The sequence below is a fragment of the Crinia signifera genome, chromosome 11, assembly GCF_055691185.1.
Source record: "Crinia signifera chromosome 11, ASM5569118v1, whole genome shotgun sequence".
Classification (NCBI taxonomy): domain Eukaryota; kingdom Metazoa; phylum Chordata; class Amphibia; order Anura; family Myobatrachidae; genus Crinia; species Crinia signifera.
This window is the reverse complement of record NC_139227.1, coordinates 75,802,672-75,825,902: the sequence shown is the minus strand read 5'-3', so window position 1 is coordinate 75,825,902 and position 23,231 is coordinate 75,802,672. Positions and strand designations below refer to the sequence as shown.

At 52.7% G+C, this 23,231-nt stretch overlaps 1 protein-coding gene across 4 annotated transcripts in view; it reads left to right on the top strand.

The window, feature by feature from the left end:
* Positions 1 to 641: 641 nt before the first annotated feature.
* Positions 642 to 23,231, top strand: part of LOC146045901 (uncharacterized) — a 162,632-nt gene continuing 140,042 nt past the window's right edge. For 3 of the 4 annotated variants that reach the window (XR_014465664.1, XR_014465665.1, XM_083165023.1), the window contains exons 1-2: positions 642 to 1,193; positions 7,311 to 7,464. The gene's annotated coding sequence lies outside the window, so the exon portion shown is untranslated. The remainder of the gene's footprint in view (positions 1,194 to 7,310; positions 7,465 to 23,231) is intronic. The other variant, XR_014465666.1, reaches the window with a different exon arrangement.

The following is a 23,231-nucleotide window of genomic DNA, read 5'->3' as shown; positions in this document are numbered from 1 at the left end:
ACTGTGGCTGCTCTTCTGCTAGGTAGGTATAGATCCCCTTCAATTACAGTTACTGCATTGTGTTAAAGAACTTTTTAATTATCCCAGATAGTTCCTCTTCTGTAAATCAGTGACAGTTACTTCTCTGCTAGTTGTGTCTTCGGCTCCTGACCTGCAGCAGGAGGTGCTGGGTCGTCCTCGGCTCCGCCTGTCGTGCTGTTCTGGGTCGGCCTCTGCGTCCACCACCGGCTCCTATCAGGCTGGGGATCTTCCTCTGTCCTCTCCTCCGCTGGGCTGTCCCCTGTCCTCTGAGTGGCTCTTGTCCTTGATGTTGCATCGTGTTCAAAGCTCACTTTCGGGCAGGCATCTCACAGGGCAGCTCCGCACCACTGAGGGGGCTTCTACAGGTCTCTCCAGCTAGGGGTCCTTTGCGTGTCCTCCACACTTCTGGTTCCTCGAGAGAGGGTGTCCTCCGCGGTGCCTGCGCGCCTTGGTCTCCACTTGCTGCGTCCTCTATCTTCTTCGGAGCAACCCCAGGGGAATCCTCCAGCTGGGTGTGCTCCTAGGTAATTTACCCCCTCAGCACCTTCTTCCTTGAGGTTCTAGTCTTTAATCTCTCAGCTCCTCCACGGGCAGGCCCTATGTAGGACACCTCGGCAGCACACAACAACATCATTCTGTTCTCTCTGGGTTTGGGGCTCCTCCTGTGGTTGGCAGCTAGTGGGGGCAGCGCGGTTCCTGGTCACACAGCTGCGCAGCCTCCGCTCCTTACAGGTCAGCAGCTCACAGCACTGCACAGGCCCTTGTCCGCTCCAGGGATCACCCTTCCCGGTGCCGGCACTCTCTGCTGTGGGTTATGCATCGCTGCAGGACCGCCTCTGCTCCCCCTGCCCTACCTCTCTATAGTCCCTGTCACTGGCTCCCTCGCCATAGCCTGTACTGGCTGTATCATATATTTTTATATTTCTTTTTACTCAAAGGCTATATATCCCCCTTCCCACACAGATTTAAGTTGACGAGGCTGAAGTTGGCTTCTTATTCACTTCTTATTCAAGCTCCAGCTTCTTATTCAGAAAAATCCCTCTTGCGAGGGTTAATGAGTATTGGGACACACATTTGACACCTAAAATCATCAGAGGGGGGCCACTTACAGATGACCCAAGTGTATTTTGCCTGGCCCAGCTACTTCTGTCCTGGTGAGGCTGACTCCCCAGGTATGTGTGCTTTGTTGTTGGTGTCAGCAGAAGGGGCATAGGCAATGGGGTGAGGAGTGTAAGAACCATTAATACATCACTGTATGCTGGCCCAGTGAGCACTGTGATGTCTTGGTAGCAGCAGTGGGTGTGATTGCTTGTGGGGCTTATTTGCTTTAATAATGTCTATAGCTTGTGTGTTTTTATAAACATAGTGTGTGTTTATGCCACATGTGTATGCATGGTATGTGTGTGTGTGTATGTCCTGTGTGTATGTATGGTATATGTGCATATATGCCCTGTGTATATGTATGGTTTATGTGCATATATGCCCTGTGTCTATGTATGGTATGTGTCTGTGTATGCCCTATAGGCTATGTATATACATATATATGTATGTATACTCGTATACTATTTATGAAATACATGCAGATGACTGGTGGTGTAGATGCCGGCAGTCAGAATACAGATGCCATCATCCTATCCCTCCTTGCTAGTGCCTAACCTTCGTGCCCCACAGCCTAACCCTAACCCCCCTTCTTTCTAGTGGCCGAACCCTCCTGCCCACAGCCTAACCCTAACTCCGCCACTATTGCCAAAACCTAATTTTCTTCCAGCCTGACGCTGGCCTGCCCCACATACTTATGATTGGGATCAGGGGGTAACTAGAACTTTCAGGGCCCAATAGCAAAATCTTGAAATGGCCTCCAACCACCACCTTTGTCACTACAATGCTTCTATGGGGGGTGGGTCAGGTGCTAAAAAGAGAAGGTGGAGAGAGGGGAGACAGAGAGCAGCAGGAGTGAGATAGAGAGGGGGTGAGGTGATGGGCGGGCAAGAGCTGGTGAGGTGACTAGGGATGATGAGGGGGAGGAGAGGATGCAGGTCAGGGGTGAGGTGACGGGGGCGAGAGGTGGTCAGGTGACTAGGGATGATGAGGGGAAGAGAGGATGCAGGTCAGGGGTGAGGTGACGGGGGCAAGAGGTGGTCAGGTGACTTGGGATGATGAGGGGGAGGAGAGGATGCAGGTCAGGGGTGAGGTGACGGGGCGAGAGGTGGTGAGGGGAGAGATTGTGAGGGGGTGGCAGGGATAGAGTTGGTGAGGTGATGTGACGAGGTGAGGTTACAGAGGGTGATGGGGGAAGAGGAGAGGATGCATGTCTTGATTTCACTAGCGATGGAGGGACTTACATTCACAGCGCTGGCAGCCGCAGGCCTCCTCCACCTCCCACAGCTGCAGTAACTTTTCTCCTCCGGTGCTCCTGCAGCCGCTGGGTCTTCTCCTTCCCCTGCTGCCACAGTGACTCACATGTCTCCTCAGGTGCCGGCAGCCAGATGAGAGGGGGTAAGGTGACATGCCACCATGGTGCAACTGGTCTCTTGAGAGCCGGCAGCCACTGGGCTTCCTGCTGCTCCCACCCACCATAGTGACAGAATTAGTACTCATATAGGCTCCTGCAGCCGCTGTGTTTCCTGCTCCCACCCGGCGATGAAGGGGGGAGTAACAGGATAGTGGCGCAGCCTCTTCCAAGGCGGCACTACTATTTAAAAAAAAAAAAAAATCAACTTAAAATAGGGTGTAGGGGATTGCCCCCGTGCCCCACAGCAGTTGCATCCTCTGCACCCTCTGTAGTGACCCAACTGATTGCGAGGTCTGCATTGATATTCTGACTGCCGGCATCCCATTACATCCCCCTGCTGATGGACAGGAATGAATTCAGACCACGCATGGCACTGCAGTATTAAACCATTATATTACATTGCATTTATTAAACAGCATATTTGCAACATTTCTGGGTCACACAGGCTCTAATATGTAAATAAAAGATATGTATGTGTACACACACACACACACACACACACACACATGCATACACACACACACACATACATACACACACACATGCATACACACACATACATACACAAACACACATGCATACATACACACACACACATGCATGCACACACACACATACATACACACACACACACATGCATACACACACACAAATTTGTAATATGATTTTAATGTTAGACCTCAGGGCCCCCCTGTCAAAAGTCCCCTCGGCCCTCCAGAGCCTTAACCCAGCTGTGTGCGAGGGGATGTGTGTGAGTCCACTCCCTCGCATGGTACTGACGGAGCGTTCGGATGGTTGTTATGGGCTCGCCAAGCAGCAGTTGACCCCTGATTACCGAGCCTTGCTGAATCAGGCCCTTAGTGTGAAATGCTGCAATATAAACTACCAGACAATTACACTGAGGGGAGGGCATAGTTATTTTAAAAAGATTCATTAGGGTCGTACCCACGTGACCTAGGTAACGCCCATTACGACGCCTGCAGGTAACACCTCATAGCCCACAAAAAAAAAGTAAAACCATAGATATACACTCTCCCGCTCCCATGCTTTAGTGCCGCACATTGCCCCGCTGCTAGCCGCTGCCCCGTCACTTCCTCGAGACCTCACCATACATATACAGTAACATATATCAGTTCCCGACCGTCCCCGGTCAGCGGCAGTGCCTGCCGCACAGTGCCCAGCTGCTGGATGCACCTGCCTCCTCCTGCCCGCTGTCCTCTTCTCTCATCGCTGCCCCACCTCCTCCCGCCCTGCCTCCTAGGTCGTAGGTGGGTGTAGGTGGGCAGGCTGATATGGGGGGAGAGGAGGATGCTGCTAGAGCAGGGGTGTAGGTGGGCAGGCTAACATGGGGGGAGAGGAGGATGCTGCTAGAGCAGGGGTGTAGGTGGGCAGGCTGACATGGGGGGAGGGGATGATGCTGCTAGAGCAGGGGTGTAGGTGGGCAGGCTGACATGGGGGGAGAGGAGGATGCTGCTAGAGCAGGGGTGTAGGTGGGCAGGCTAACATGGGGGGAGAGGAGGATGCTGCTAGAGCAGGGGTGTAGGTGGGCAGGCTGACATGGGGGGAGAGGAGGATGCTGCTAGAGCAGGGGTGTAGGTGGGCAGGCTAACATGGGGGGAGAGGAGGATGCTGCTAGAGCAGGGGTGTAGGTGGGCAGGCTGACATGGGGGGAGGGGATGATGCTGCTAGAGCAGGGGTGTAGGTGGGCAGGCTGACATGGGGGGAGAGGAGGATGCTGCTAGAGCAGGGGTGTAGGTGGGCAGGCTGACATAGGGGGAGAGGAGGATGCTGCTAGAGCAGGGGTGTAGGTGGGCAGGCTGACATGGGGGGAGAGGAGGATGCTGCTAGAGCAGGGGTGTAGGTGGGCAGGCTGACATGGGGGGGGGAGGAGGATGCTGCTAGAGCAGGGGTGTAGGTATGCAGGCTGACATGGGGGGAGAGGAGGGTGCTGCTAGAGCAGGGGTGTAGGTGGGCAGGCTGACATGGGGGAAAGGAGGATGCTGTTAGAGCAGGGGTGTAGGTGGGCAGGCTGACATGGGGAGGGAGGAGGATGCTGCTAGAGCAGGGGTGTAGGTGGGCAGGCTCACATGGGGGGAGAGGAGGATGCTGCTAGAGCAGGGGTGTCGGTGGGCAGGCTGACATGGGGGGATAGGAGGATGCTGCTAGAGCAGGGGTGTCGGTGGGCAGGCTGACATGGGGGAGAGGAGGATGCTCCTAGAGCAGGTGTGTAGGTGGGCAGGCTGACATGGGGGGAGAGGAGGATGCTGCTAGAGCAGGGGTGTAGGTGGACAGGCTGACATTGGGGGGGAGGGGGATGCTGCTAGAGCAGGGGTGTAGGTGGGCAGGCTGACATGGGGGGAGAGGAGGCTGCTGCTAGAGCAGGGGTGTAGGTGGGCAGGCTGACATGGGGGGAGAGGAGGATTCTGCTAGAGCAGGGGTGTAGGTGGGCAGGCTGACATGGGGGGAGAGGAGGATTCTGCTAGAGCAGGGGTGTAGGTGGGCAGGCTGGCATGGGGGAAAGGAGGATGCTGTTAGAGCAGGGGTGTAGGTGGGCAGGCTGACATGGGGGGAGAGGAGGATGCTGCTTGGGCAGGGGTGTAGGTGGGCAGGCTGACATGGGGAGAGAGGAGGATGCTGCTAGAGCAGGGGTGTAGGTGGGCAGGCTGATATGGGGGGAGAGGAGGATGCTGCTAGAGCAGGGGTGTAGGTGGGCAGGCTGACATGGGGGGAGAGGAGGATGCTGCTAGAGCAGGGGTGTAGGTGGGCATTCTGACATGGGGGAAAGGAGGATGCTGTTAGAGCAGGGGTGTAGGTGGGCAGGCTGACATGGGGAGAGAGGAGGATGCTGCTAGAGCAGGGGTGTAGGTGGGCAGGCTGACATGGGGGGAGAGGAGGATGCTGCTAGAGCAGGGGTGTAGGTGGGCAGGCTGACATGGGGGGAGAGGAGGATGCTGCTAGGGCAGGGGTGTAGGTGGGCAGGCTGACATGGGGAGAGAGGAGGATGCTGCTAGAGCAGGGGTGTAGTTGGGCAGACTCACATGGGGAGAGAAGGATGCTGCTAGAGCAGGGGTGTCGGTGGGCAGGCTGACATGGGGGGAGAGGAGGATGCTGCTAGAGCAGGGGTGTCGGTGGGCAGGCTGACATGGGGGGAGAGGAGGATGCTGCTAGAGCAGGGGTGTCTGTGGGCAGGCTGACATGGGTGGAGAGGAGGATGCTGTTAGAGCAGGGGTATAGGTGGGCAGGCTGACATGGGGGGAGAGGAGGATGCTGCTAGAGCAGGGGTGTAGGTGGGCAGGCTGACATGGGGGGAGAGGAGGCTGCTGCTAGAGCAGGGGTGTAGGTGGGCAGGCTGACATGGGGGAAGAGGAGGATGCTGCTAGAGCAGGGGTGTAGGTGGGCAGGCTGACATGGGGGGAGAGGAGGATGCTGCTAGAGCAGGGGTGTAGGTGGGCAGGCTGACATGGGGGGAGAGGAGGATGCTGCTAGAGCAGCGGTGTAGATGGGCAGGCTGACATGGGGGGAGAGGAGGATGCTGCTAGAGCAGAGGTGTAGGTGGGCAGGCTGATATTGGGGGAGAGGAGGATGCTGCTAGAGCAGGGGTGTAGGTGGGCAGGCTGACATTAGGGGAGAGGAGGATCCTGCTAGAGCAGGGGTGTAGGTGGGCAGGCTGACATGGGGGGAGAGGAGGATGCTGCTAGAGCAGGGGTGTAGGTGGGCAGGCTTACATGGGGGAGAGGAGGATGCTGCTAGAGCAGGGGTGTAGGTGGGCAGGCTGACATGGGGGGAGAGGAGGATGCTGCTAGAGCAGGGGTGTAGGTGGGCAGGCTGACATGGGGGGAGAGGAGGATGCTGCTAGAGCAGTGGTGTAGGTGGGCAGGCTGACATGGGGGGAGAGGAGGATGCTTCTAGAGCAGGGGTGTAGGTGGGCAAGCTGACATGGGGGGAGAGGAGGATGCTGCTAGAGCAGGGGTGTAGGTGGGCAGGCTGACATGGGGGGGAGAGGAGGATGCTGCTACAATAGTAGAGTGGGTGAAGAGTCTGGAATGGAATAGAAGGACTTGAAATGGGTTATAGGGGCCGTGCGCATGTGCAGTTTATGAAGAATCGGCTGATATGCAAATTCGCAGCCACGTGATCAGGTCTGAATTAGCCCCAAGGAGATGGGGTGATACTCTATTGATGTATTTTATCACGCTGTTTGTGCTCATTAGGATTAGGTTTAGCCACGCAAAGCCACTGGTCACTTATTTCAGCCCGTCCCTCCCCGGCCGGTGTGAGCTAAAATGCCGACTCCAGCGGCCGACAACGCACCGGATGGCGGAACTGTATTATAATCATCTTCTAATAAATCAGTATTTTAGTTGGTTTAGCATCTGTTCTATAAGGAGACCCTGGTTTCTGTATTTCCCCCGGAATGCCCTGTATACTATCTGATCACTCTCCCTCTCAGGGTTGGGCTACTTGTACCTACTAGGTGGGTACTTAGAGAGCTCAATATACATTACACGGTTCCCAGGCGTCAGCTCGTCGCACTGACTATTCTTCACCTGTTACATTGGCCGGCGGCTATAATCAGTTTCCAGCTTATTTACAATGTGATCGTTCCACTACGTTGAATTACATATATTGTTTTTTACAGTATCTGCTCCACGCTTTACTATTATTTGCATGTCATGTAATACATAGATTTAACAGCATTTAATGTATGATAATTGCGAAAAAGACATTTCAGGGCTCAGTCAGAGAAATGATATCAGTGATTCCCCCCTTTTCGTAGACTCCAATCCATGCTGGTCCGCACTCCCGGAATGCACAGGGGACTCCGGAATTTAGAGGCGATGTTCTGACTTCCAGAAGTGCATCCCGTTACATCTGCTGGAATTCCCGCACCCCCTACCCCTGGTATCCCGGAGGGCACCATTTAATAGCAGGTGAGTATGTGATCACTTCCTGTCTTGTAATTTACATATAGGGGATTATTCTGGTTGATTCGCAAGGCTGTAAATTTGCCGCGTTGTGATTACACCACCAGTAACATCCACAAAGTAACATCCATTCACAGGCCAGGAGGGAACGGCCACATCTTTTGATGGTTGCCGACCATTGAAGGATGTGGTGCGTGCATGCAAATAAAAGTGACTTTCAAGGCACTTACATATGTGGGCACACTGGGAAGGAAATGGGGGGGCAGCTGACATCCGGTGATATCAGCAGCTGCCCACCCCCCGCATCATGGCCTCATTAGCATGAGAACGCCCTGAGTTCTTATAGGAACGTCCATGAAACACTCCCATACGCTAATGGGGCCACCCCCGCCCGCTGTCCTGGTTGCGTATGCACAGTGCCACAACCGTTCCCTGCGTGGCAACCAGAATAAGGGCCATAATGAGTTTTACAATCACATTTGCTGGAATGTAAGTAGAGATTTGTCCATAGGAGTTTTGTAGACACTACCATTTACATACTGAACAAATGACATCTGCATAGAAAATGGGGTATACAGACCATATATAAGGTGTGCCCAAATGAAAAGGGAGACTACGGTTGTATGTAAACAATATTTTAATCAAAGAATATTTAATTACAGTTCATGTGTAACATTACAACTACACATAATTGACATTGATGCAATGATCCAGCGCGTAACAAGGGAGTGGATGGATTCAGTGTAGAAACTCCTTGGTTGCTGATGAATCCAGGTTTCCACGGTCTCCTGCACCTCCTTGTCACAGGTGAACCGTTCACCTTTAAGTGTTTGTTTTTTAAGTGGCCGAAGATATTGGAGTCACATGGGGAGATAACTTCACCATGCAGCGTAAATGTATATTTATAGAGAATATAACATCAGTTCTGGCCTCCATCCGCCCCAAGTTGCCAGCCTTTGATGTTATATTTTATATAAATTCAGCTTTGGTCACATATGATAAGTTGTTCACAGCAGCTTATCATGTGGGATCCTCAAGCAATGCAAATGCAGGAGGAGGTGCTTACCACCCCCTGCTGGCATTTGTGATCATATCAAACTGCGATGCAATGGCAGTGTAGCGGGTCATTGCAACCATTGGTTGGGGTGTTCCTATACGACTACAGCTTAAGTAAGTCTCATCTTACTCAGTCTTGCAGTCGCAGGCTGGCTTGCGAGGTGAAGAAAACTTTACCTTGCAGCGTAAGTGTATATTTATATAAAATATAACATCAGTTCTGGCCTCCATCCGCCCCAAGTTGCCAGCCAATCTTTCACCTTTGATGTTATATTTTATATAAATTTAGCTGAGCTTCCGGTACGGGGCGGAGAAAGGGCGCCATGACGGCGGAGGGGGAGGACGGATGGCGGCACGGTGACTACTCCCCCCCCACCCCGGCCGGGGCGGGCGCACTGCAACGGCAGGAGATGCACGGAGATGCGGCACTGGATGACGCCACACTGGACCAGGCCGCAGCCAGCAGCGCACAGCTCAGCCCCCGGGTACGGCACCATAGGCTCAGGACCCGGCCACAGGCACGGTCCCCGGCATGATGACCCCCGAGGCGACGGTGGCCCCCATCGGCACCTGGAGGCGGCTTCCGGCCAGGACAGGGGAAAGATCAGGCCCAAGCTGCTGTCCCGCAGCATCAGCAGATGCAGGAGTCCGCAGCAACCAGTGGCGCCTCTGATGGCTGCCTAGGCGCTGTGCAGCTCGGCAGGTATGTGTTCCCTGTGTGATACTGTACTGTCCCGGCTTATATTGTTACATACCTGGCTGCTGCAACGACCAGTGGTGCCGCTGATGGCTGCCTAGGTGCTGTGCAGCTCGGCAGGTATGTGTTCCCTGTGTGAAAACTGTACTGTCCCTGCTTATTAGTGTTCACTCTAGCAGTTAGAGCGGGCAGGGCGCCGGGGGCGGACCGGGCCGCCATTGACACAAGAGGGGCATGCCCGGGCCGCTGCCGTCATCAAAGGGGGCGGGCCCGGCCACCGCCATCACCAAAGGGGGCGGGCCCGGCCCCTCCGAAGTCGGTTTGCTGCTGAGGAAGCGCTGGGCATCGCCATCTACGGCGGCACTTTGCTTCCCCGTGGGGCTGTTTTAGCGGGGCGCTGCTAGAGCTAAAGCAGCCTAGCGGGAAAACTACTTATATCGTTACCTACCTGGCTGCTGCAGAGACCAGTGGCGCCACTGATGGCTGCCTATGCGCTGTGCTGCTCGTCGGACATGTGGTCCCCGCATGTAATGTCTCAATGTAATGTATGTAATGCCGCCCCCCCCCTCCCCAGTGCTTGATGCTACACTGTAAATCCACAAAAAATTCCTAGTGTGCGCAAGCACACATGGCCAATAAAGTTGATTCTATTCTATTCTATTCTTGGGTCGCAAATGATAAGCAGCTTATCATGTGGGATCCTAAAGCAATGCAAATGCAGGAGGAGGTGCATACCACCCCTTGCCGGAATTTGTGATCAAATCAAACTGCGATGCAATGGCAGTTTAGAGGGACATTGTGACCATCGGTTGCAGTGTCCCTCTATGGCTACAGCTTAGGTAAGTCTCCGCTTTCTCAGTGTTGCAGTTGCAGGCCGGCTTGTAAGGCGAAGGAACTTCACCTTGAAGCATATATTTATATTTATATAAAATGTAACATCAGTTCTGGCCTCCATCCGCCCCAAGTTGCCAGCCAATCACTCGCCTTTGATGTTATATTTTATATAAATTTAGCTGAGCTTCCGGTAGGGGCCTCAGAAAGGGCGCCCTGGACGGAGTACGGCGTAGGAGGAGGACGGATGGCGGCACGGTGACCACTCCCCCCCACCCCAGCCGGGGAGGGCTCACTGCAACTGCAGGAGATGCACGGAGATGCAGCACTGGATGACACGGCAGTGGACCAGGCCCCAGCCAGCGGCGCACAGCTCAGCCCCCGGGGACGGCACCAGAGGCTCAGGACCTGGCCGCAGGCACGGTCCCCGGCATGATGACCCCCAGAGGTGACGGTGGCCCCCATCGGCACCTGGAGGCGGCACCCGGCCAGGACAGGGGATATATCAGTCCCACAGAACCAAGCCGCTGTCCCCCATCATCAGCAGATGCAGGAGCCATCTATCCTGTGGCAGCACCCCCCATCCCCCCCAGGGAGGATGTATGATTAGACTATAGGGGGCAGAGGCGTGGAACTCAGCCCAGGGAGGGCCCAACTCCAGCCTCAGACCTCATTGTCTCTCCCCAGGCCTCAGTGACTCTATCCCCCCCGCCCCCCACCACCACCACTGTCCTTGCTTATATCGCTACCTACCTGGCTGCTGCAGCGACCAGTGGCGCCTCTGATGGCTGCCTAGGTGCTGTGCAGCTCGGCAGGTATGTGTTCCCTGTGTGATAACTGTACTGTCCCTGCTTATTAGTGTTCACTCTAGCATTTAGAGCGGGCAGGGCGCTGGGAGGTGGACCGGGCCCGCTGATGTCAAAGCTGGTGGCGGTCCCGGGTCGCCAATGTCACAAGAGGGGCGTGCCCGGGCCGCAATGTCATCAAAGGGTGTGGGCCCAGCCGCCGCCCTCATCAAAGGGGGCGGGTCTGGCCCCTCCGAAGTCGCTTCGCTGCTGGGTAAGCACCGGGTATCGCCGTCTGCGGCGGCGCTGGGCTTCCCCGTGAGGCTGTTTAAGTGGGGCACTGCTAGAGGGGCAGGGCGAATTTTGCCCTTTAAAAATGTGGTCCCCGCATGTAATGTCTCAATGTAATGTATGTAATGCCTCCCCCCCCCCCCCCTTATCCATGCTTGATGCTGCACTGTAAATCCCCAAAAAATTCCTAGTGTGCGCAAGCACACATGGCCAATAAAGTTGATTCTATTCTATTCTATTCTTGGGTCGTAAATGATAAGCAGCTTATCATGTGGGATCCTCAAGCAATGCAAATGCAGGAGGAGGTGCATACCACCCCTTGCCGGCATTTGTGATCATATCAAACTGTGATGCAATGGCAGTTTAGAGGGACATTGTGACCATCGGTTGCAGTGTCCCTCTATGGCTACAGCTTAAGTAAGTCTCCCCTTACTCAGTCTTGCAGTCGCAGGCTGGCTTGCAAGGCGAAGGAACTTCACCTTGCAGTGTAAATGTATATTTATATAAAATCAGTTCTGGCCTCCATCCGCCCCAAATTCCAGCCAATTCCTCGCCTTTGATTTTATATTTTATATAAATTCAGCTTGGGTCACATATGATAAGCTGCTCACAGCAGCTTATCACGTGGGATCCTCAAGCAATGCAAATGCAGGAGGAGGTGCATACCACCCCCTGCCGGCATTTGTGTTCATATCAAACTGCGATGCAATGGCAGTTTATAAGGACAATGAGACCATCAGTCACGTTCACCCTCTATGACTACAGCCTAAGTAAGTCTCCTCTTACTCAGGCTTGCAGTCGCAGGCCGGCTTAATTTTTGGACTGCACTTGATGCGCACGATGTATTGCACGTTATAGATAGAAAGTTAGAGCATGTGACATGTGTCCTGTGTGTTGAGGTACCAGGAGTAACTTACTGTGTGGAGAAGCCGATGGTCCATGGTCCCGGACTGCTACGGCCGTACCGTTCGCACAAGCTGATCTACGTTCTTCCTAGGTCAGTGTCCTGTACACTCTCACGTGGTGACAGCCGCATGCAGCTGGCAGTCATAGCCATTGCTGGGGAGCGATGATTTAGGCAGGCTGTCAGTACGTTTAAAGTGCAGACATGCAGCAATTTGGTATCACAGATGTGCAGCAGGTTGGTGTCACAGATGAGGCGGGAATCCTTTGGAAACGCGTTTCCGGCTTTGTCAACCTGGCTAAAGTGCTCAGATTTTAAGAGGCTTTAGAGAGTTGATGTTCCGGTCTCTCGGTCTCCAGTACTTGATGGACAGACCAATCCTTGGGATGCGTTTCGCCGCACTCAGGGTTGCTTTTTACGTGACGCCTCCCCACTTAAGCGCTGCAGACACCATTTTTTTTCCCAGCATAGAGAACAGGTCTGAATCAGGCTCTCAGTTTGGATTGCATATGATAAGCTGCTTGCAATAGTTTATCATGTGCAATCCTTAAGCAATGCAAATGCAGGAGGAGGTGCATTCCACCCCCTGCCTCCATTTGCCATCGTATCAAACTGTGATTGCAGTTTAGAAGAACATCGGGACCATCGGTGGCTGTGACCCTTTGCGACTGCAGCCTGAGTAAAGGGGCATACACACGTAGAGATCTGTGCTAAGCAATTTTTCTAAGCAATTTTGCTAAGCAACTTTGCTGGTGTCGATCTCCCATGGGGAGCACATATACACGCAGAGATTTGTGCTAAGCAATAATAGTGGGTGGATATTACCAGAGGGGAGGTTTTGTTTTCTTTTTTTTTTCTCATATTTTACTGATGTCGTATGCATACGTATTTTTTCAATACGAATTTGTATTTATCAGCCATTAAATACTAATTCGTATCAGCAGAAGCCTACATGGATCATTCAGATCCGTGCAAGTGTCAGTTTAAAAAATAAATATAAAAAAAAAAATGTCATCAAAGGGTGCGGGCCCAGCCGCCGTCATCAAAGGGGGCGGGCCTGGCCCCTCCGAAGTCGCTCCGCTGCCGGGTAAGCGCCGGGTATCGCCGTCTGCGGCGGCGCTGGGATTCCCCGTGAGGCTGTTTAAGTGGGGCGCTGCTAGAGGGGCAGGGCGAATTTTGCTCTTTAAAAATGTGGTCCCCGCATGTAATGTCTCAATGTAATGTATGTAATGCCTCCCCCCCCCCTTATCCATGATTTACGCTGCACTGTAAATCCCCCAAAAATTCCTAGTGTGCGCAAGCACACATGGCCAATAAAGTTGATTCTATTCTATTCTTGGGTCGCAAATGATAAGCAGCTTATCATGTGGGATCCTCAAGCAATGCAAATGCAGGAGGAGGTGCATACCACCCCTTGCCGGCATTTGTGATCAAATCAAACTGCGATGCAATGGCAGTTTAGAGGGACGTTGTGACCATCGGTTGCAGTGTCCCTCTATGGCTACAGCTTAAGTAAGTCTCCCCTTACTCAGTCTTGCAGTCGCAGGCTGGCTTGCAAGGCGAAGGAACTTCACCTTGCAGCGTAAATGTATATTTATATAAAATATAAAATCAGTTCTGGCCTCCATCCGCCCCAAGTTGCCAGCCAATTCCTCGCCTTTGATTTTATATTTTATATAAATTCAGCTTGGGTCACATATGATAAGCTGCTCACAGCAGCTTATCACGTGGGATCCTCAAGCAATGCAAATGCAGGAGGAGGTGCATACCACCCCCTGCCGGCATTTGTGATCATATCAAACTGCGATGCAATGGCAGTTTACAAGGACACTGCGACCATCGGTCACGTTCACCCTCTACGACTAAAGCCTAAGTAAGTCTCCTCTTACTCAGGCTTGCAGTCGCAGGCCGGCTTAATTTTTGGACTGCACTTGATGCGCGCGATGTATTGCACGTTATAGATAGAAAGTTAGAGCATGTGACATGTGTCCTGTGTGTTGAGGTACCAGGAGTACCTTACTGTGTGGAGAAGCCGATGGTCCATGGTCCCGGACTGCTACGGCCGTACCGTCCGCACAAGCTGATCTCCGTTCTTCCTAGGTCAGTGTCCTGTACACTCTCACGTGGTGACAGCTGCATGCAGCTGGCAGTCATAGCCATTGCTGGGGAGCGATGATTTAGGCAGGCTGTCAGTACGTTTAAAGTGCAGACATGCAGCAAGTTGGTATCACAGATGTGCAGCAGGTTGGTGTCACAGATGAGGCGGGAATCTTTTGGAAGCGCGTTTCGAGCGCTCAGGCCGGCTTTGTCAACCTGGCTAAAGTGCTCAGATTTTAAGAGGCTTTAGAGAGTTGATGTTCCGGTCTCTCGGTCTCCAGTACTTGATGGACAGACCAATCCTTGGGATGCGTTTCGCCGCACTCAGGGTTGCTTTTTACATGACGCCTCCCCACTTAAGCGCTGCAGACACCATTTTTTTTCCCAGCATAGAGAACAGGTCTGAATCAGGCTCTCAGTTTGGATTGCATATGATAAGCTGCTTGCAATAGTTTATCATGTGCAATCCTTAAGCAATGCAAATGCAGGAGGAGGTGCATTCCACCCCTGCCTCCATTTTCCATCGTATCAAACTGTGATTGCAGTTTAGAAGAACATCGGGACCATCGGTGGCTGTGACCCTTTGCGACTGCAGCCTGAGAAAAGGGGCATACACACGTAGAGATCTGTGCTAAGCAATTTTTCTAAGCAATTTTGCTAAGCAACTTTGCTGGTGTCGATCACCCATGGGGAGCACATATACACGCAGAGATTTGTGCTAAGCAATAATAGTGGGTGGATATTACCAGAGGGGAGGTTTTGTTTTTTTTTTCTCATATTTTACTGATGTCGTATGCATACGTATTTATTCAATACGAATTTGTATTTATCAGCCATTAAATACTAATTCGTATCAGCAGAAGCCTACATGGATCATTCAGATCCGTGCAAGTGTCAGTGTAAAAAATAAATATTTAAAAAAAAATGTCATCAAAGGGTGCGGGCCCAGCTGCCGCCGTCATCAAAGGGGGCGGGCCTGGCCCCTCCGAAGACGCTTCGCTGCCGGGTAAGCAGCGGGTATCGCCGTCTGCGGCGGCGCTGGGCTTCCCCGTGAGGCTGTTTAAGTGGGGCACTGCTAGAGGGGCAGGGCGAATTTTGCCCTTTAAAAATGTGGTCCCCGCATGTAATGTCTCAATGTAATGTATGTAATGCCTCCCCCCCCCTTATCCATGATTTATGCTGCACTGTAAATCCCCCCAAAATTCCTAGTGTGCGCAAGCACACATGGCCAATAAAGTTGATTCTATTCTATTCTATTCTTGGGTCGCAAATGATAAGCAGCTTATCATGTGGGATCCTCAAGCAATGCAAATGCAGGAGGAGGTACATACCACCCCTTGCCGGCATTTGTGATCAAATCAAACTGCGATGCAATGGCAGTTTAGAGGGACATTGTGACCATCGGTTGCAGTGTCCCTCTATGGCTACAGCTTAAGTAAGTCTCCCCTTACTCAGTCTTGCAGTCGCAGGCCGGCTTGTAAGGCAAAGGAACTTCACCTTGCAGCGTAAATGTATATTTATATAAAATATAAAATCAGTTCTGGCCTCCATCCGCCCCAAGTTGCCAGCCAATTCCTCGCCTTTGATTTTATATTTTATATAAATTCAGTTGGGTCACATATGATAAGCTGCTCACAGCAGCTTATCACGTGGGATCCTCAAGCAATGCAAATGCAGGAAGAGGTGCATACCACCCCCTGCCGGCATTTGTGATCATATCAAACTGCGATGCAATGGCAGTTTACATGTAAACTGCGACCATCGGTCACGTTCACCCTCTACAACTACAGCCTAAGTAAGTCTCCTCTTACTCAGGCTTGCAGTCGCAGGCCGGCTTAATTTTTGGACCGCACTTGATGCGCGCGATGTATTGCACGTTATAGATAGAAAGTTAGAGCATGTTACATGTGTCCTGTGTGTTGAGGTACCAGGAGTACCTTGTTGTGTGGAGAAGCCGATGGCCCATGGTCCCGGACTGCTACGGCCGTACCTTCCGCACAAGCTAATCTCCGTTCTTCCTAGGTCAGTGTCCTGTACACTCTCATGTGGTGACAGCCGCATGCAGCTGGCAGTCATAGCCATTGCTGGGGAGCGATGATTTAGGCAGGCTGTCAGTACGTTTAAAGTGTAGACATGCAGCAAGTTGGTATCACAGATGTGCAGCAGGTTGGTGTCACAGATGAGGCGGGAATCCTTTGGAAACGCGTTTCGAGCGCTCAGGCCGGCTTTGTCAACCTGGCTAAAGAGCTCAGATTTTAAGAGGCTTTAGAGAGTTGATGTTCCGGTCTCTCGGTCTCCAGTACTTGATGGACAGACCAATCCTTGGGATGCGTTTCGCCGCACTCAGGGTTGCTTTTTACATGACGCCTCCCCACTTAAGCGCTGCAGACACCATTTTTTTCCCCAGCATAGAGAACAGGTCTGAATCAGGCTCTCAGTTTGGATTGCATATGATAAGCTGCTTGCAATAGTTTATCATGTGCAATCCTTAAGCAATGCAAATGCAGGAGGAGGTGCATTCCACCCCCGGCCTCCATTTGCCATCGTATCCAACTGTGATTGCAGTTTAGAAGAACATCGGGACCATCGGTGGCTGTGACCCTTTGCGACTGCAGCCTGAGTAAAGGGGCATACAATTTTGCTAAGCAACTTTGCTGGTGTCGATCTCCCATGGGGAGCACATATATACGCAGAGATTTGTGCTAAGCAATAATAGTGGGTGGATATTAACAGAGGGGAGGTTTTTTTTTCTTTTTTTTTCTCATATTTTACTGATGTCGTATGCATACGTATTTTTTCAATACGAATTTGTATTTATCAGCCATTAAATACTAATTCGTATCAGCAGAAGCCTACATGGATCATTCAGATCCGTGCAAGTGTCAGTGTAAAAAATAAATATTTTTAAAAAAAATGTCATCAAAGGGTGCGGGCCCAGCCGCCGCCGTCATCAAAGGGGGCGGGCCTGGCCCCCCCGAAGTCGCTTCGCTGCCGGGTAAGCGCCGGGTATCGCCATCTGCGGCGGCGCTGGGCTTCTCCGTGAGGCTGTTTAAATGGGGCACTGCTAGAGGGGCAGGGCGAATTTTGCCCTTTAAAAATGTGGTCCCCGCATGTAATGTCTCAATGTAATGTATGTAATGCCTCCCCCCCCCCCCCCCCCCCCTTAGCCATGATTTATGCTGCACTGTAAATCCCCCAAAAATTCCTAGTGTGCGCAAGCACACATGGCCAATAAAGTTGATTCTATTCTATTCTATTCTTGGGTCGCAAATGATAAGCAGCTTATCATGTGGGATCCTCAAGCAATGCAAATGCAGGAGGAGGTGCATACCACCCCTTGCCGGCATTTGTGATCATATCAAACTGCGATGCAATGGCAGTTTAGAGGGACATTGTGACCATCGGTTGCAGTGTCCCTCTATGGCTACAGCTTAAGTAAGTCTCCCCTTACTCAGTCTTGCAGTCGCAGGCTGGCTTGCAAGGCGAAGGAACTTCACCTTGCAGCGTAAATGTATATTTATATAAAATATAAAATCAGTTCTGGCCTCCATCCGCCCCAAGTTGCCAGCCAATTCCTCGCCTTTGATTTTATATTTTATATAAATTCAGCTTGGGTCACATATGATAAGCTGCTCACAGCAGCTTATCACGTGGGATCCTCAAGCAATGAGAGGTTTTGTTTTTTATATTTTACTGACTATTTTACTGATGTCGTATGCATACGTATTTTTTCAATACGAATTTGTATTTATCAGCCATTAAATACTAATTCGTATCAGCAGAAGCCTACATGGATCATTCAGATCCGTGCAGGTGTCAGTGTAAAAAATAAATATATATTTTTTTGAAACGGCGTCCCCCCCCCCGAACAAGTAAACAAGTAAGGGTTCCCCGTATTTTTTTAAACCAGCACCAGGCCCAATGGCCGGTCCTGGTTCCCAAAATACAGAGGACAAAACGAATGGGGTCCCCCGTATTTCAAGAACCAGCCCCAGGCCCAACCAGCCAGCAAGGTAATGCCACAGCCGGGGGGGCGAGGGGAGACTTTTTCTACAAGTCCCCCCCGCGAAAGCATTCATCCCTCCAACCGGTCAGCCTGGTCAGGGGTCCTGGGGAAGTGGGGACCCCACCGATAAAGGGGTCCCCCCTTCCAGAACTTACCTGGCCAGGCAGTCCCAGTACCCCTGGCCTGTGAGGGGTGTGGTATGGGGTTCCGACATTCGGGATCCGGACAGCCGGACTCAGACAGCATGGCGAGCGCATAAAAACCCCTTGCGGGGGGTATTCTATTCTCCCTCTATGGGGGTCGTGGACCCCCACAAGGAAAAATAGCGAGTGGCCGTTGGGCTGTCGTTGTTTTGACAGTCGGGATCCCGACGTCTGGTAAATGACTGCCGGGAACGCGTCTGGCACCCCCAGTGGGTACCGGGCTGATTCAAGTGTAAAAATTTGAATAAACCATTGGGTTTTGCTGTGGAACTATGAGTTCCAGCTAGCCTGGAACGCATACTGGGACTTGGAGAACCACAAGTCCCAGCATGTGGCCCATTTAAGAGCTTGCTGGGCTCATAGTTCAAAAGCAGAACCAATAGTTAAATAAAAACACAAACACACATGAAAAATAAAACTTTATTACATTCAGAGCCCTTTCATCTGAATACTTACCTATCTTGACACGTAGGTAGGTCTCCTCCATCCATCTGGTGGTCCCTAAGAAATCCTGTTAGGTTACCTGGGGAAGGAAAGCATACTCACCAGGGTTCGCCGTTGTAGATGGGAAGGTTTGGAATAACTTTGTTCCATCTGTATAGACAGAAATGTCCTGCCTGTAGTATAATGTGGAAGCACCCAGCACAGGGGCGTAACTAGATCTCTCTGGGCCCCATAGCAAATTTTGAAAAGGGCCACCCCACCCCTTTGTACAGGGTGACACATGGACGGACAGTGTGGGGATAAAAGGTGTAAAAAAAATCACCCTGGGTAGGAGGGTACACAATGTGATATATGTGATATGCAGGAGGGGGGATGTTTGGAAAGTACAGGGTGTCAAAATGCATACACAGAGGCAGGAGGTAAGACACACAGGGGTAGTGGCCGACAGGAGGGTCAAACACAGAGGAAGGTGGTACAGTACTACAGGGGGTCACAGTGGGGGTAGGGGCAAGAAGGTGTCACACAGGCATAGTGGGTTCAGGGGGTCTTACACAGAGGAAGGATGTGGAGAGTGGGGAAGGTGACACATACAGGGGATGGGTGGTACAGGAGGGTTAAAGACCAGGGATGAGGGTGGAAGAGGGTCAAGGTGTCATACAAGAGAATAGGGGGAAATACACCAGGGGTGATGGGGGGTGAAAAGGGTCACACACAGAGGAAGGGTGTAGGTGGCTCATAAGGTTTCATACACACACACGCACACTGGGTACAGAAAAGAAGGTACAGTGCTCCAAGGGCACTTACCAAGCAGGGGGTGAGCTCCAGGCACAGGGTCAAGTGGAGACCGGCGGCAGGGGAATTCATGCTGGACATAGCAGCAGTGTCATCCCTGTGCGGATGCTGGAGGCAGGCCCAGCACTGTGTTCCCATCATGATGCAGCTACTGCAGAGGAGGTGGGTGCAGGGACTGCTAGGCGGAGGTCAGGGTCACGCAATATCTCCGGCTCCAGGGGGGTAGGCAGTGCGGCGGTGGGACGCACATCTCTAGTATCTAGGAAGAGGGTGGGGGACCCGGGAGGTCGCAGGGTGCATCACCGGCTATTGGTGGGGCGCGGGGCGGCGCAGGACACACGCACATTTCTGGCTCCTGAAATGGGGGTGAGGGAGGTCAGTGCAGGCCAGGGTACATCTCCGACTGGCTATTGAGGGGCGAGGCAGGACCCAAAATGATCTCCGGCGTCTGAGGGGGGGCAGAGGGTGTCGCTGCAGTGGGTGCCACTGCCTTTTTTTTATAGGGTGCAGGGGGAGCAGCGGGCCCTACCGACAGCTCGGGACCTGTAGCAGCTGCACCCACAGTAGTTACGCCACTGACCCAGCAGATAGCAGGCTCCCCGTGTACTGCAGGATGTCTCATTCAGTGTATGTACACCTTATGCAGCATGTGCTGTAGCAGCGGAAGTGTGCTATACATGGGGACAGAGGGGTGACTGGGCATTAGGGTGTGCTATACATGGGGACAGAGGGGTGACTGGGCATTAGGGTGTGCTATACATGGGGACAGAGGGGTGACTGGGCATTAGGGTGTGCTATACATGGGGACAGAGGGGTGACTGGGCATTAGCGTGTGCTATACATGGGGACAGAGGGGTGACTGGGCATTAGGGTGTGCTATACATGGGGACAGAGGGGTGACTGGGCATTAGCGTGTGCTATACATGGGGACAGAGGGGTGACTGGGCATTAGGGTGTGCTATACATGGGGACAGAGGGGTGACTGGGCATTAGGGTGTGCTGTACATGGGGATAGAGTGGTGACTGGGCATTAGGGTGTGCTATACATGGGGACAGAGGGGTGACTGGGCATTAGGGTGTGCTATACATGGGGACAGAGGGGTGACTGGGCATTAGGGTGTGCTATACATGGGGACAGAGGGATGACTGGGCATTAGGGTGTGTTATACATGGGGACAGAGGGGTGACTTGGCATTAGGGTGTGCTATACATGGGGACAGAGGGGTGACTGGGCATTAGCGTGTGCTATACATGGGGACAGAGGGGTGACTGGGCATTAGGGTGTGCTATACATGGGGACAGAGGGGTGACTGGGCATTAGCGTGTGCTATACATGGGGACAGAGGGGTGACTGGGCATTAGGGTGTGCTGTACATGGGGACAGAGGGGTGACTGGGCATTAGGGTGTGCTGTACATGGGGACAGAGGGGTGACTGGGCATTAGGGTGTGCTGTACATGGGGACAGAGGGGTGACTGGGCATTAGGGTGTGATGTACATGGGGACAGAGGGGTGACTGGGCATTAGGGTGTGCTGTACATGGGGATATGGGGTGACTGGGCATTAGTGTGTGCTGTACATGGGGACAGAGGGGTGACTGGGCATTAGGGTGTGCTATACATGGGACAGAGGGGTGACTGGGCATTAGGGTGTGCTATACATAGGAACAGAGGGGTGACTGGGCATTAAGGTGTGCTAAACATGGGGACAGAGGGGTGACTGGGCATTAGGGTGTGCTATACATGGGGACAGAGGGGTGACTGGGCATTATGGTGTGCTAAACATGGGGACAGAGCGGTGACTGGGCATGAAGTTGTGCTATACATGGGGACAGAGGGGTGACTGGGCATTAGGGTGTGGTATACATGGGGACAGAGGGGTGACTGGGCATTAAGTTGTGCTATACATGGGGACAGAGGGGTGACTGGGCATTAGGGTGTGCTATACATGGGGACAGAGGGGTGACTGGGCATTAGGGTGTGCTATACATGGGGACAGAGGGGTGACTTGGCATTAGGGTGTGCTATACATGGGGACAGGGGGTGACTGGGCATTAGGGTGTGCTATACATGGGGACAGAGGGGTGACTTGGCATAAGGGTGTGCTATACATGGGGATAGAGGGGTTACTGGGTATTAGGGTGTGCTATACATGGGGACAGAGGGGTGACTGGGCATTAAGTTGTGCTATACATGGGGACAGAGGGGTGACTGGGCATTAAGTTGTGCTATACATGGGGACAGAGGGGAGACTGGGCATTAGAGTGTGCTATACATGGGAACAGAGGGTTGAGTGGGCATTAGGGTGTGCTATACATGGGGACAGAGGGGTGACTGGGCATTAGGGTGTGCTATACATGGGGACAGAGGGGTGACTGGGCATTAGGGTGTGCTATACATGGGGACAGAGGGGTGAATGAGCATTAGGGTGTGCTATACATGGGGACAGAGGGGTGACTGGGCATTAGGGTGTGCTGTACATGGGGACAGAGGGGTGACTGGGCATTAGGGTGTTCTATACATGGGGATAGAGGGGTGACTGTGCATTAGGATGTGCTGTACATGGTGACAGAGGGGTGACTGGGCATTAGGGTGTGCTATACATGGGGACAGAGGGGGGACTGGGCATTAGGGTGTGCTATACATGGGGACAGAGGGGTGACTGGGCATTAGGGTGTGCTATACATGGGTACAGACGGGTGTCTGGGCATTAGGGTGTGCTATACTTGGGGACAGAGGGGTGACTGGGCATTAGGGTGTGCTATACATGGTGACAGAGTGGTGACTGGGCATTAGGGTGTGCTATACATGGGGACAGAAGGGTGACTGGGCATTAGGGTGTGCTATACATGGGGACAGAGGGGTGACTGGGCATTAGGGTGTGCTATATTGGGGACAGAGGGGTGACTGGGCATTAGGGTGTGCTATACATGGGGACAGAGGGGTGACTGGGCATTAGGGTGTGCTATACATGGGGACAGAGGGGTGACTGGGCGTTAGGATGTGCTATACATGGGGACAGAGGGGTGACTGGGCATTAGGGTGTGCTATACATGGGGACAGAGGGGTGAATGGACATTAGGGTGTGCTGTACATGGGGACAGAGGGGTGACTGGGCATTAGGGTTGCTGTACATGGGGACAGAGGGGTGACTGGGCATTAGGGTGTGCTATACATGGGGACAGATGGGTGACTGGGCATTAGGGTGTGCTGTACATGGGGACAGAGGGGTGAATGAGCATTAGGGTGTGCTGTACATGGGGACAGAGGGGTGACTGGGCATTAGGGTGTGCTATACATGGGGACAGAGGGGTGACTGGGCATTAGGGTGTGCTGTACAAGGTGACAGAGGGGTGACTGGGCATTAGGGTGTGCTTTACATTGGGACAGAGCAGTGACTGGGCATTAGGATATGCTATACATGGGGACAGAGGGGTGATTGGGTATTAGGGTGTGCTGTACATGGGGACAGAGGGGTGACTGGGCATTAGGGTGTGCTGTACAAGGTGACAGAGGGGTGACTGAGCATTAGGGTGTGCTGTACAAGGTGACAGAGGGGTGACTGGCATTAGGGTGTGCTATACGTGGGGACAGAGGGGTGACTGGGCATTAGGGTGTGCTATACGTGGGAAGAGTGGGGTGACTGGGCATTAGGTTGTGCTATACATG